The sequence below is a fragment of the Leuciscus leuciscus genome, assembly GCF_965113295.1.
Source record: "Leuciscus leuciscus genome assembly, chromosome: 7".
NCBI lineage: Eukaryota > Metazoa > Chordata > Actinopteri > Cypriniformes > Leuciscidae > Leuciscus > Leuciscus leuciscus.
In genome coordinates, this window is record NC_138731.1 from 35,706,543 (window position 1) to 35,722,873 (window position 16,331).

The 16,331-nt window shown below is 37.0% G+C and overlaps 1 protein-coding gene across 6 annotated transcripts in view; it reads left to right on the forward strand.

The window, feature by feature from the left end:
- The first annotated feature begins 2,682 nt into the window (after positions 1-2,682).
- The window catches only part of map2 (microtubule-associated protein 2), a 120,978-nt gene continuing 107,329 nt past the window's right edge, over positions 2,683-16,331 (forward strand). For all 6 annotated transcript variants that reach the window (XM_082174538.1, XM_082174541.1, XM_082174528.1 and 3 more), the window contains exon 1: positions 2,683-2,755. The gene's annotated coding sequence lies outside the window, so the exon portion shown is untranslated. The remainder of the gene's footprint in view (positions 2,756-16,331) is intronic.

Consider the following 16,331-nt stretch of genomic DNA (forward strand, 5'->3'; position numbering starts at 1 on the left):
TTCTGAAAGCTCGATAAGACTCTTTTGTTGTGAACTCTGAGAATGGAGATCATTATTTATAGCTCCAGTGAGAGAGGATCAGTGATTTACTTCTGCCAGCAGGGGGAGTTTTACAAGGACGTTGGTGCAGTCAGTGCGCTGATACACTCTTAAAGGGGTCCTGTTATGCTTTTTCACTTTTTCAACTTTAGTTAGTAATGTTTCTATTTGAGCATTAAAAAAAGATCTGCAAGGTTGCAAAGCTCCAAGTCCACTCCAAAGGGGAGATATTTTATTTAACAGGATCCACTTTCCAAGAACAACTGGATATTTTTCTGGATCTTAGGAAGTCACAATGGTTCTCATTTAGATAATTCCGATAAATACACAAAAAAGAGGACTGATTGATGCATTAGAGAAGACAGTGTTGTCACTAGTCAAAGAGACACTGTTTTTTTCCACAACATTTCCAAAACTCATTTGTTTGACCTTCCTAAGGCTGACGATAGTAGCTCAAATTGATTTTAAACACTGTTCCTGAACATTATAACAACGTTTATCTGTGCGCTGCACATTTTATGGAGAACAGCTTGTTTACTTTTGCTTTTGTAAGCTCTCATTTTTGTAAGACGTTTCACTGCTCCTTAGGAGAATTAAACATGGTTTTGTGATCGATTACTTTTTTTTTTTTTTTATTACCTAGTTTTCCTACAAATATCACAATTCAATGGTGGATAACATCGTATCTATAATATAAAAGTAAATCCGTTCTGCATGATCCTTTTGTTCTTTAACATTGTCAGGGTCTGAATCAGGCTCGAATTGGTTTGAAAATGACGCCATTCGTAATATTTACACTAGAGAAGAACTCGCAGTTATGGAGTTATGGAGGTGCATATTTCCCGAACACATGCTATTCGCTTTCGTATTTCAGAAGGAGGGACTTCATCGAAATCAGTGTGTTCGAGCCAGTATGGGGTCCTGGAACAAAAGTGAGTGTTTCTAAATGTGTGGGTGTTTTCAAACTGGTGGGTTTTTATAAATCATGCAATGAAAATGATGCCCTTAACCCGACCCCACCCCTAAACCCTACCCACACTGTGACATGGGTAAATTAAGTTAACGCGGTTGAAAATGCCCCTCTGTTTATGACCTCGCCCACTGATCTGGTAACTCCTGTTACTTATACTTTCAGACTGGGGAGTGAGGTGCTATAATAATGTAAAATATGTAAGAAATAATGCATTTTTGAACAATCAAGCATGAAAACATATTCCAGTACACCCCAAAAACAAAATCAAAGCTTCGTAAAAGTGCATAATAGGACCCCCTTAACATCCATGGAACTTTTCCATTACACAAAAGGTTCTTTAGATTATTAAAATGGTCTTCACACGAAGAAAAAAAATTGTCTTTATGGGGATCTTTTTTGAACACAAAGCATATTGTGATTTTAAATAGTCATTAAGGTGTGCCAGACTGGATTGAATTGAACTAAATTGAATATTATGAAAATGTAAAATATTTGATAAATGATAAAAAATGTTGCCTCTACATAGATAGGTTGTGCATTTTGTCACATTCTGTGGGTAGTAGTGTTTGAAATCTGTCTGAAGGTTCTTTTAAAACCGGACCTCTGATTGCTGTAAGAGACATCATGACAGACATGATACACTAACTCTCCTGAATCAAGTACTAATGCACGCCCAAATCTCACCCCTTGGAAGGGCTGTCTCCATAGTGATAAGTGCTCTTGAGTGTGCACTGGGCCTTCATTCAGCTTTTCTAATTTAAGAAAAGTCAGTCTCTCTCACTTTGTCTCCACTACATTTTTGTCTCTATGACAACATGACTCAAACCATATATTTTTAATTGGCAAGCATTGAAGCATCTGAGGTTTGAAGGGCGGCGTTTGTTTACCAAGTTGGAAAAGAAAACCCATTGTGACTATCAACTAAAACGTACATTGGTATAAACATGTCAGTTTGTTTTAACTGGCCTCTCTGGGATCATTCAGGATTTATAGGTCCCTAATTTCCGCTCTGAGATGAATGTGGTTAGAGTAAGTATGAGATTCTGTTGCCTGATTCTTAGCTAAAGGCTGTGTTACATGCTTCTAAACCGACTGGTTTACTCGTATGTCCAATTTAAGGTTACACATTTCTTAAAAGGTTAGAAGAAAAAACAATCATTCATTTACTCTCATGTCTTTCCAAACCTGTATGCATTTTTCTTCTTCTGTGGAATGTCTAATATTGTGAAATAGTACAGGCTATGTAAAATAACTGTTTTCAATTTCAATTCTAGGCGTAAAATGTAATTTATTTAATTTATGTATATGATTATTTCAGCATCTTTACTCTCAACCATGGTCCTTCAGAAATCATTATAATGCTGATTTGCTGCTCAAAAAACATTTCTTATTATCATCAATGTTGAAAACAGTTTTTTCTGAAACCTTAATTTTTTGATGAATCGAAATAGAAAATAGAAATATACTTTTTGTAATAATTTAAATGTTTTTACTGTCACTTTTGATACATTTACTCCATCCTTGATGAATAAAATTATTAATAACTTATAAAAATCTACTGAAATATAAATATAGTTATATAGCTGAATGGGTGCGTTCACACTGTGATTTACGGTAATTATCCAGTGGTGGGCGGGGTTAAGTGGCAGTGGTCGTGATGAAGTGTGAGCGGCTCTTCACCAGCACCGGCGTTCACACAGCGCTCCGAGAGGAAGCCTGCAGCGGACGCATCACACCGAACAGGTAAACCACTATATTTCATTATTTATATAAAGCCATAATATCGAGTTAAAACGGTCAGCATGATTTGCATATATATACCTGCATATTCTCTGAAGTTCTCTGACACGCTGCTATTTCAATTCCTCTAAACCGTGCTTTTGAAGATGTTAATGGGACAGATAATCTATTGCTTGAGAAAGGACGCATTGTTCCATTCACTGCAATGTTGCTGATACTGTGCTTCAGATTCATGGAATAACACTCCTTATTTCTATTAGATACAATGCTTAACTTTTGAGAATGTGTGCGAACTTTGATTTGATGCTCAAACGAGTGCTTAAATTCTTCATTTGTATCTGTTTAAAAATGCTTCTTTGTGCTGAAATCCAATGGTTTTCATTTTCATAGTCATAGTCATATGTTTTGTCTTTAAGGTTGTGTATTATTAACACAACTAATCTGATCTACATATGAAAAGGAGGAGACCTGGTCCATGACATGATTTGGTTTTGTCGCAGAGGAGATTTTGCAGTCCAGCAGAGATGGTGCTGAAACCACAGCTACCCAGTATTAAGCACCTCTGAGTTATTCTGCACCTCTTATTTTTTATCAGTACTGATTTTGATATGTCCCTGCTGAAATGTAGATATTTGGTAGATGGTTATGGTTACATTTGATCAGTATGTTTTCCCATCTTTAAACACCTACCATGAAAGGTTATGCTGAAAAGATAACAGAATGAGTTCATGTCTCGCAAACCATCGCCTTGAGGCTATATACAAGACTCCATCAGTGATGATGATGCTGTTTCTGATAAGACGTGGTGCATTCCTGCATTGGCAGTCTGCCGGCTCACGCTTATTCATGAAAAGAGAGCTGTGAGGTTTAATGCAGCGCCCTGCACTGGATGACTGATATATCTGCGCAATCCCTATGTCCCTACATGTATGTGCCATTTATTTTATAACATCCATTGGCATGCAAGTGTTAGTGTGTCTAAACCCGTCACGAGTCCGCACCACGGGTCATGAGCTATGACCATCTGTTAGCAGACTGCCCTCTTCATCAAATACAACAGATGTTTAAAAGAAGACAAAAAGTTGGACTCCTGCATTCACACATGCGTATCCTGGGGACTTTCCATTGACTCTTGTAGCCTTTATACTGAGTTAATGATGGTTTCTATACAAAGGCCTACCCTTAAACATAAGCTTCACATGGACATTTTTATGATTAAGATGCTAGTTAATATGTTTATTAAGTCATTTCATTGTAGGGACACTGGTTGGTCATCTTTTTCATCACATGCTCAGCTATATAGTTTGGAACATTTTTTCAAAATAACTTTGTTCTGAAAAGAAAGTCATGAGGGTAAGTAAAATATTTAGATAATTAATTACTTCATTTTTGAGTGAACTATGCCTTTAAGAAGGTTTCAGATTGATTTGAGTTTACTTTATTAAAGGTCCCTGGTGGAAAAAAACCCCATACCAAAATGTATTTAAAATACATTTATTTCATACTAAGTATATTACAAAACCATTAACATATTTACTGACATATCACTTGAGACTAACTGATATAAATATTATAATTTTAACTTTATTTGGAGTACTTCTTTATTGCACAATGCACATTTCTTAATATTAAGCCTAAAATGTTTTAATATCACTATTAGTAAGAATAGTATGATCTCTGTATAATATCAGTCTTTAAATGCAAGATATTTAAAGTGTACCTAAAGTATACTTGCAATAGTTCCACTTTTGCACAATCAAATATACTTAAGTATATCTTTAAGTATCTTAAGTTATCTTTAATAACATTAAGTACAAAATTAGTTGTTCCAATTTAGCAGACTTTAAGTATATCAATTTAGTATACCGAAAGTACAATTGCAGGGTATTTATATTAAGTACATAAATACTGTAATTAAATGTATTTGTAGTATACTTGGCACAAAGTAAATGTATTTCAAATACATTTCAGTATATTTATTTTTCACTAGGGGTGTACTATGTTAGCCTGGAAATCCAGACCTAAATCTAAAAGATTAATGGTCTGGCGTCGACTAATGAAAATCGCCCAGCTCGAGGGGCGGCACCAAGCATGCATTTGAAAATCTCACTGCACGCAATTGGATAACACTACGACCAGTCACAACAATAAACCCCATACGCTTAGCTACCAGCGGAGCTAACTGGTAGATTATACTCTTACCGTATCCGGTCGGCAAAACAGCAAAAACATCCTTCTTGCAAAGGAACGATTCGAGCGCCGTCTTCTGTTCCTGTTTTAGATTAAAAGCCAAGTCTAACTCGTTCATTGTAGCGGCCAAAGCCGTTTCAAACAACTGGTGTTCATCCATAGCCATCTTGCAATGGTTACTAATGACTTCGACGTCACAGCGCTGTCGTCATCTGTTTAGCTCGCCTCTGGCCCGCCTATATCAGATAACCCGATGTGATTGGTGCAGCTATATCCGTAAATAGTGAAAAGTTGCTCCGGCTACTTTGACGCATGCAGGAGTGACATAGGTTAGTTGTCACAACGAGCGAGAAAGTTTGACACCTGTTTTAAAACAAACACGAACAGAGGAGAGTCTGCTGGAAAAAAAAGATAATTTGACAAAGCTTGTAATAAAACGGGAATCAAGACTGGCTTGGCTTTTTGGAGACGGCGAGAACCGAGGAATTTGAAATGTTATAAAAGCGATGCGGAGATGGCATTTTATTACTTAACAGGTGAGTAAGGTATTTTATTGAACAGATAAATTGGCATATGTAGCTCTCTCACAGAGTTCATTGTAAAATATTGTCTATTGTGTGATTTGTGTCTTTGTAGAGCTGTGTTGGAATTTATTTTCAAGGAAGTACTGTATATTAATGGGTATAACTACAGTAATGTCTTCAGCTACTCAGCTTAAGATCCTTTCCATCTAAACTGGTTATATCTCTTAAGCCTTGTAGTGAATGTTTTATGATCAGTAGGATAACCATATTCATCAGCACAGTCATGCAGAGCTGAAACACAACCAAAACAATGTTCTTCCTCAAAATGCATGCAGTTTTGTTTTTTAACTGCTAGATGGCCAAAAGTTACATAGTGTATCTATAAAAATGTAATTGATTGATACAATTAAGTTTTATTAACCTCATAATTTTTCTATTTTCTTTAAAAGGAATTTCTGTGGATGACACATGCAGTAGAATATACAGTATGTGCTACTTAGTGAGCCATTCTTCATATTGGATAAAAAGACAAAGGTACAAGACTGTGTACTTATTGGTTTAATGAGGGAAAGAACTACAATCCCATGAAGCTTTGCGATTGACAATCAAAATCAAAACTATTGATTTAAAGATATTTATGTAGAGAAACAATACATTTATGTTAATTGCAAAATACATACAATTATTCAAGTAGTTTGATAGTGCAAGAAGACTGACTTGATTATGTCATTCGCAGTGCTTTATGGGAGTGGGCGGCACTAAAGAGTTCTTTTGGAGCAATTTGCTTGTTTTGATTATCTGATTTGTGGAGATTTCTTTGTAGAAGCATGTAGTTTTTCTCCTGGAATTCTGCTGTTGAACATGATTATTAAAAAAAAAATGATATAATGGAGGCTGGTAGCTTCAACAAAAGCATATACCATCGATTAGCAGGTTTCAGGGGTTTTTGCTCTATTAAACCTGCAGGAAAATGAATAATTAAGTGTGATTATCCTTAGGATACAGTACTACTGTATGAGCTACTTAGTGAGTCATTTTTCTCCCAACCTATTGATTTTTTTCATCGATTATATTAAAGGTAATACTAAATTATATCCATGTGAGTTTAAGGAACACTTTTTTTTGTGTGTGTGTAGATGAAGTCGTCCTTGAGCCTGTAATGTTGTGGTTATGGAGGTACATTGTGCATACAAAACGAGACATGTACCATGCGAACAAAGGGATCCCAATTACATTATTTCAACCTTTGTGCAAACAATTGCTTCGCCTACAGTGAGTGTTATGATTATATTAACATTTTAAAGAGAATGGTCTTTGTCCTTGTCTTGTCGTTTTCTGCTTATCCAGACTCAAAGAGCACCTTTGTATGACAGCCTGTCATAGTGGAGTGGTGGTTGTGCACTGGTTTTACCTGTGTTGAAACACGCAAAAGGATGTTTGTGTATTGGATCACTAATCCGCTTTCAAACCGTTTTTGTCAGTGAAATATGTGAAAAGCACTAGCTGTGTTATTCAGAAGAGAGACTGATATACTCGGTCTTTGCATAGTATGATGTTGTGGCCATTGATTTCCTTTGGCTGCAAACGCTCTGAAGACGCAGGCATATGCATAAAGTATCTCTAATGAAATGGTAGAGAGGCGAGGCATTAACCCCAGCCACCTTCTCATCACCTCATGCTCGCTGGATCAATGAGGCTGTAGGGTCTAAAACATTCCCTGAGTCAGGCGGACATCGCTCAAGTCCTGACATCCTGAGTGCGTTTCGAAGCTACTGTTGAACACGGAGGAATCTGTTCTACTGTAGGTTTGCCATGTTGAACACGGAGGAATCTGTTCTACTGTAGGTTTGCCGTGGTGTGTGGTGATACTAGATTTTATGTCGGGAAACAGCTCCTATATCAATCGGCTCACAAATAAGCTGTGTACCAATTCAGAGGCTGCATCCTTCGAAGGACTTGGCCTTCAAAGCCTGCTATGGTCGGACCGAGCGTTGTAAAATGGGACGCACTAGCCTACAGAGGATTGTTCTTGTCGCCTAGCAACTGTGACAGCTGCTGTTGACCAGTGGCAGTAACATTTGTACTAGACTTTTTTGAAAGTTATATTCAACTGTCTGAAAACAAAACAGGGTTCACCTAATAGGTCTAAATATGTTCACCTTGGTCCATTTATGTATATAATAAAGAGTATAAACTATATATAATCGCATTTTAGTAAGATGTCAACATTTAAACTGCTTTAAAGTGTTTATTTATTTATTTTTATAATTACATTTATTTGATTAGATATAGCTATAGAATAGCCTTAAAGTCTGTGTTAACCGGAAGTTGCAACCGACTTTACTTCAGTATTGTCTGACGATTAAGTATGTTCTTTCCAAGATGTCAAAGCTGGGATTACAAAGACAAACTTTTTTTTTCTCCTTTGGATTAACTTGCACATATTAATTGTTTACCACAAGACTAGTAATGTTTGCTAACAAAGTAAATTTAGATTTTCATGCGGATTTTAAAATGAACTAAAGAGTTTGTGACCCATGATAAATTACCTTAATGAATGCATTGAAAGGTAGATGTTCTTTAACACCTCCATCGTTTGTATCACGTTAGTTCAACAATATAGGACCATTGTTAATGACGTCAGGTGCAGGTGGGGGAGTTATAACTTCTGGAAGTTAATGTTTGTTTGCAATTCATGTCAGATTATTATAGTTCATTAACAAGAAACAACTGAAAACCATTTTTTTTTTGTAAACACGAGCGTTTACATGCAGTCAGTTTGTAATTGGCGTATTCCTGTAAGATAGCCACTACTTGTTAAGTTGTGGAATTGGCTTTGCACTGAGTGCAGAAACCAGCATGTGGTTTTTACCTTGCATTAGCACGGCTTGAATTTACTGAAATCATGGGGACTGATAGCCTAGAAATCTAGACGCACCCTAGCGGCAGCAAAATGTATTTCGCAGCCAGGTGGGTCTAGCAACTCTCAATAGACCTTCTAGCTGCAAAAACCTAAATTGGGTCAGGCCAATCACGTCGTGTATAGAGTAGGCGGGGGCGGGCTTAACATATGATGACAGAGTTGCGACGGCTGCCACTTGAAAACAGAATGACGGCAGTTGCTGATGGAGAACAACGGTCTTTCGAATCGGCTTTGGCCGCGACTCTGGAGGACTTGGAATTAAGTTTTTCTTTGAGAAAAGAGCAAAGAACGGCACTTAAGTCATTCTTAAAAAAAAGGAAGATGTGTTCGTCGTTTTGCCGGCCAGATATGGCAAAAGTTGAATCTATCAACTAAGCTCCGCTGTTGGGAAAACGCTCTGGTTGGTTGAAGCGCTGTCCTATTGCGTGCAGAGGGAATTTGAAAGACAGCCGTTTATCCCGCCCCTCGGAGTGAGCGTGTCTATGGTGAGTTTCCAGACCTAACATCTTGATGTAGGTCTGGCTTGCCAGGCTAGGGGACTGAAGTTAATTTGCCTTAATTGCTTACTACAAATAAGATTAAAATCAAGGCTCTTCCTACTATACTGTTTGAACTGATGTAAGGGAAATGTATTCAATGTTCTTTGCCATTTGGTATAGGACATGGTTCTCCCAGGTTAAACAAAGGTATTGTGTCTTTGACAGGTTTGACCTTTGATACCAGATTCATTTACATGAATTTCGAACAGGTACAGTCAGTGTGTGAGAGCAGGAAGTTTATTTGGACTGTGTAAATGTGTTCAGAGTGTAGCAATGGGCTCTCACTGGGGAACTGTTCTGGAAAGTGAGCTGCAGTGCTGTGGACCCCAAAACAATGATCTCACTGTTCTCCCTGTGGGCTCCCGAAAAGCAGGTCGCCTCTACACCCAATTACCGCAAGCATCTAACACTAGATAATGCGCATTCCACAAAATCAGAATTGGTGTTACATCAGCCGACATGTTTGCCATTTTTTCATAAGGAAATGAATCGCCCAGGAATAGATTTTGAATTGTTTGATATTTATTTGTATTAATCACACTCAGGTATACATGCATATTCAGCTAATAATAATAATATTATAGAATAATAATAGAAAATATTTAATTAACAGTTATATTTAAATGTATTGAAATTATATATTTATTATGTTTATTTCTTTACACTGTAAAAAAAAATTACATCCCCAAGTCAAAAATTTCAAGTGACCGATAACATCTAAATTTTTCAATTAGTCTGACGTATTATTTCTCATTGAGCCAATGTTAACAGACTATTGCAACAAGAATTTCACTTGGGCCAATTGAAAAATGTAGATGTTATCGGTCACTTGAAATTTTTGATTTGGGAGGGTTAGAATTTTTTTACAGTGTAATTGATCAATTATTATCGGAGTAGAATATATTATTTATATGAATAAAGCATAATTTATGAAAATAGTGTTGATATTTGCATTAATAATAATTCTTCTTCTGCTTCTTGTTGTTGTTATTGATGTTATTGTTGTTATTGTATAACCTTGTGTGCTGGATGGAAACATGTCTGCTTTGCTGGGAGTGTCTCAAGTTAGATGTTTGTCATTACGGATTGCCGTAAGCTGTCTAGTGGTCTAATCTGTCTGCCACTGTTTGACTCTGAGCTGCCCATGGGCTCTTCTTGCTCCATAACCCTCCCCCACTAGGCTTGAGGCAGAACAAAGGACCGGCGTCTTCCTCTACCTTGAACCTGCACTGCAGGCAGCTGATGTGGAGGAGGCCTGTTATCAGCAGGAGAACCATCACCCCATCTGATCCATACCCCTATCATTTCCCCTGGGCTAAAGGGCAGCGTTAACAAATAATGGTCTTTCACGTCCAGTGTTTGTCTGACCTCTGAAGGAGAACATGCATTTCTTTGCAGCGTAGGATATAAGTTTCAGTTTGGGAATGATAAATGTGTTATAGTCATAAAGGCAGATGTTCTCTGTAAGCTCATCTGCCTGAAAGATAAATGTGTGTCTGGGAGTGTTTTTGTGTGTGTGTGTGTGTGCATTTTTCACACGGTTCAATGATGTATTGAGTTGGGCAACTGTAGTGAGTGAACGGGAGCTTGTCTGGTGTGACAGTGATCATGAATGTGTTTTAAAGTGCATGATTTACAGTTTTATCAATATGAAAATAGAATGACAGGCAGTGTTCATGGATTAAAGTTCAGGTTCAAGATTTTCAATACACTCACAGGGACATCTAAAGCATCTAACATTCTGTTAACATTCATTCATTTTTCTTTCTTTTGCAAAAGGGGAATTTTTGAATCCCCTCCTGGCCTTTTGAATTTATCCTGGCCACATTTTAAAAAAATAAATAAAATGTAAGTGAATGTAATAAACTGGCATTTTCAAGCCCCCCAAAAGCACCATAAGACCATAACAATGGTAAATAGAATGGTTTATATACAATAGCTTTCATTCATTATTCACCGATAATCGTCATCTCCAGTTAATCACGATAATCTTCCAATTCAAGAATCAAATCAATACGATAAAAATTTTTATCATTCAGTTCTTGTGAACTTGATTAATTGATTAATTAAAAAAATGTGATTCAAAAGAAAGATTTGTTCATGTTATTTCTTTCATGAATATCAATCTATTTTTTGTCTTTAGGAGTTTTGAATATGGCACTTGAATCATATGGACCACTTTATACTTTTATGCTATTCTTTATGTTATTTTGGAGTCTGACAGCCTAAGTCCCTATCCACTTTCATTGTATTTTAAATTATGTTCTTAATATTTACCTACAATTCTTTGTGTGTGTGTGTGTGTGTGTGTGTGTGTGTGTGTGTGTGTGTGTGGGTGTGTTCCAAATAAGAATATAATGAGTTTGAGGCAGGATTGTGGTGCAGTAATTAAACATTTTACCTTTGCTCCTGGTTGAAATTTGGTTGTCTTTTTTCTTATATCTTTTATATAGGCTATATGCTATTACATCTTATTACTATTACACTGTGGCACTTTTCACAGCTTCCTTTGAAGATGTTACATACTTTTAACACCATTTACTGACTAACATCCCTCTTCATATACTGTTGGATGTGTGGCTGGACTGTCACTACAGGTGAAAGATGAGAGTTAGATGAGTCAGATACTCATATTGGTTTCTGAAGTTTCAGTGAGCTGACCCTTGGGTTGTTCTTTGTGATGGTGTTTATTGACTTTGAATGAGGCTCTTTGAAGAGATGGAGCTCTGGATGTTTCTGTCTGTTACGTACAGGCGGCATGGAACAGTTATGGCACAGATTTACGTAACTCGAGGTGACGTACAGCTAATCCATGAACAGACACTCCCCTCCCTGCATAACTGTGGCCTCAATGATCCCTTTCACTGCCAAAGCCTTACGTGTGTGTGTGTGTGTGTGTGTGTGTCCCAGAACAGGATCTGCTCCAGCAAACACTTTTCTAAAGACTTCAGGAGTCACCTTCGGAATAAATTAAATAACTATCATCCTAGAAAACAGATTTGGGTGGTTGACATTTAAGTAAGGAAATTTGATCTTATCAAACAAGAGTTGAAAATTACTTCACAAATGATAAAAAATTTCTATGCTTATCCTTGAAAATATAATTTCTGTTTGGACCACTATTGTCAAATATGATTGACAATTAGCACACAGTTAGGATTGGCGGTATGGTTCTGTTCTGGGCAAGAACTCACTGCGCAATGTGCGCATCCATGCAGCCTAGCATGGATAAGAGCAGGGAGAGCAGCAATAACCCCCCTTTAGGGGAAACAGAACAGAACCAACATGAATGTATTGCAGATATCATTAATTCAAGATTTTAAAGTACAACATGATTCGAGAATTTATTCTGATTCAGGGGGAATCAGAATGCCAAATCCTGACTGACGAGAGGAGCTGGGGATGGAGGAGGGTAATTCGCTCCTGAGAAATGCGATAGCTGTTGATAATACTGAAGGAGCTTATATATGTATACAGTGATGGGCGTCACATTCCTATAGAGCTGGTAAGTCCCGCCCCTTCCGCTAACCCCACTGGACCTCTAGGTTGAAAAACCGTCAATGCAAGTGAATGGGAGAAAATAATTATTTTCTGGTCCCGTTTGAATTTTGCGATGAATGTGAACATATGATGTCTGTGAATTTTTTATATAATCTTTTGTGTGAAGAATTCTACAATTTAGTGGGTAGAAGTTTGATACGGTTAGACTTTGTGTGAAAGCACTTTGTGGACTACAACTCTTCGCTGCTTTCGACGCGTTTGAAACGTCACCACCACTCGCACACGGACACTAGCTCACGGATCCCGCTAAACACGGCTGTGTCTTTGGTGCACTTCACCGCCTTCTTTCAGGGAGGGGACAAAATCGTTGAGGTTGGCGAAAACAACGGGTAAGTCAACTTTATGGGGTGACGTCACATAGACATGTAGTCTTTCTCGTTATGTCTTTTCCACAACTGCTAGCCGAAGAATCATACCATATACTGTCAAACTCGAAACATGAAAGATTATATAAAAAATTCACAGACAACATATGTTCACATTCATGGCACAATTCAAACGGGACCAAAAAATAATTATTTTCTCCCATTCACTTGCATTGACGATTTTTCAACCTAGAGGTCCAGTGGGGTTAGCGGAAGGGGCGGGACTTACCAGCTCTATAGGTAGACGTGGATCAGCTGAGAGTCAGCTGATGCGAGCTTGACTAATGTGACCTGCCAGAACTGATGCTACGCTTAATATTATGTGACATTTTATAAAACTGACATATTTCTAATGGAAACATATCAAAATCTTTATTCCAATGACAGTAGATCAAGTCTTATTGAATAATAGTATTAATTTAACACATTTTTAAAGTACTTTTTATTTAATTACTCATTTGATTTTAATTTATTATTTGATTTTAATTTGATATTTAGTTAATTTTGGCAAGCCAAAGTATTTCCCACTTTGAAATTACCATTAAGATTTTTAAATAAAGTTGTCATACAGTATACATTAAAAACAGTAATACTGTTAAATATAATTACAATATAAAGTACAGTTTTCTATTTTAATCAATTTTAAAATGTAATTTATTCCTGTGATGGCAAAGCTGAATTTTTCTAATATACTAATTTAATATACAGAAATCATTCTAATATACTAATTTGCTGCTGAAGAAGCATTCCCTATTATTATCAATGTAGAAAACAGTTGTGCTGCTTAATATTTTGTGGAAACCATTGTTTGATGAATAGAAAGTTCAAAAGAACAGCATTAATTTGAATAGAATAATAATAGAAAAGTTTTGTGATAATGTAAAAGCCTTTGCTGTCACTTTTGATCAATTAAATGGATCCTTGCTGAAATATTAATTTCTTCTGAGTGTTAAGAAAATGTGAACTATACCATATTCTATTCCATATACCTTCTTTAAACTCATTCTTGCAGTTGATGCTGGTGTTTTATGGAGCAGTATGTGCTAGCAGAGGAGCAGGGTGAGGCAGAAGCTAAGCCTGTCAGAGTCTGGACTCCAGACAGCTTTATCTGGCTGCTGTAGCTCAGCCTCAAAGGGAAGGAGCTTACATGCAAGGCCTCCAACAGAGCAGTCACTCCAGCCAAATGCCAGAAACATACTACAGTAAATGCAAGGACACAAACGTAGATGCGACTACTTGGCCAAGTAAGGCAATCTTTAATGTGCACTCGTTACTCTAGCAAACCTACATACTCAAGCAATCAGCATACAGATCTACACTACTGTTCAAAAGTTTGGGGTCAGAAAGATTTTTTGGTTTTAAAAGAAGTAATAATTTTATTCAGCAAGGATGCATTAGATTAATTAAAAGTGACAATAAAGACATTTATAATGTTACAAAAGATTTCTTTCAAATAAATGCTCTCCCTTCTATTTATCAATGAATCCGGGAAAAAATATGCATCTAACATGGATGGATCCTACCTGTCGCGATAACACAAAACTCTCCTGATATTAGAGTACAATTACAGTCTACAGAAGAATAAAATAAAGCATAATTTGTTACCTTTTGGAGCTTGGAAGGTTTCAGTTTGAGCAGATGTTTTATAACATCATCACTGTCCTCATCAGAGCTCGTTTCCCAGTACATTTTGTATCTGGCTCATATTCGCGATCTCAAACATATTCTATGTTATAAACTCTTCATTTATAAATATAAACTATAATTTTAAACATCTTCAAAATCAATATTTTGATCGCTGACAAATCCACCATCAAGTGACAGTAACACTAATATTTGATTGCGTTCATTATTTGCTCTGCAGTAAATCGCAGAGCCATTTCAAGCTTTTCTGATGTTACTTCATTCTTTTTTTTTTCTTTGCCTGCTGTAACTATGAGTGAAACGTCCCTTTATCATTGTGTATTGTATGTCATTCAAAGGTGAATTGCACTTATTTAGTCATCAAATATTCAAATGTTGTGCAGAAAAAATATACTTACACTGTTATACACCTCGGGTCGTTAGCGACCAATCTTTACAGGCATTCTTAAAAATAAAAAAATCTTCTTATATTGTTTATAATACATTGACTGAGGAATACTAAGAAGGTTAATGTCTAACTTTAAAAAATGAAAGAGGAGGAGGGTATTGAGTGACGTCCTGGGTCACTAAAGACCTGAGATATGCGTTGAAGGTTTTGAAGGGATTGAAAATCAAACTACCAAATTAAATATGTAATAATAACATACTTGGCTTAATGTTGGATGTCTGTGTGTGTCTGTGCATACTAAATGAATCCCAGTATTCTGTGATCTCCTCTATTGGCATTGATAAGAGCTGATAAAGCTGTGTGCGTTCTGAATGAAGCTTGTCTGATGATAACATTGCTGAGTTGCTTTTGTACTTAATTTCACTAATCAGTCAGTCGACTGAAGACTCCTTCCTGTTTAACAATTTTCATTTTGTTTGTGCTTTAATGACCTTGTCCAGTTTTTTGTGTTTGTTAATTATCAGCATCCTTTGTTGTGAGAACACATTCTTTCCGTTCTCCTGGTCAGATCTTTTAGCGGCGCACTGAAATGCTCTCAGTAGCTGTGAGGCATGAAAAGCACAAAACTTTAAATGGAATTTGAAGGAACATAAAACTTTTTCTTCTTTTAATGAAGCACTTTAGCATATAAGCATTAGTGCCATTGGTTAATGGCGCAAACCTCTACTGGTCTAAATGTATGCGTCACCATGGCAACCACCACCATGGAAACAGTAGCCATGTGACTGAGGAGTAATGAAGACTGTGGATCACACAAAGGAGCCTCTACAAAGATGTGTCCATGTGGAAGTAAGCCGTTGACGGCCCGGCACTGCTGTCCTTTTTGGTTGCAGAAGACTTTGGGTTCAAGTGCTACTGTAGATTGGCCACTGGCATCCACAAGGCACTGGGGAAACCTTGCTATTTTACTGAAATGGGGTTAAGGCGTAGTACATCTGACAGTTGTGACCCACTGAGGAACCACTCGTTTGTAATCCAGAGACTTTGATTCTAATAACCGCCACGTTTCGTTTTGCAGACATGATTGCGATATTTGCCTTGCTGCACTGGTTTTCCTATTAAAGGGATAGTTCACCCAAAAATGAAACTTTTGTCAGCGTTTACTCACCCTCATGTTGTTCCAAATCTGTATGAGTTTCTTTCTGGTGTTGAACACAAAAGAAGATATTTTAAAGAATGTTGGTAACCAGACAGTTGACGGGAGCCACTGACTTCCATAGTTTTTTTTTCCTACTATGGAAGTCAATAGCCCCATTCATACAGTCTTTACTGGTAAATTACCAGTACATTACCAATAAGAGATCATGTGTGAACAGGACCTTTTCAAAAATACCGGTAAATTGGTTCTGGCAATTTACCAGTAAGGGAAGTTGTACCATTACCAG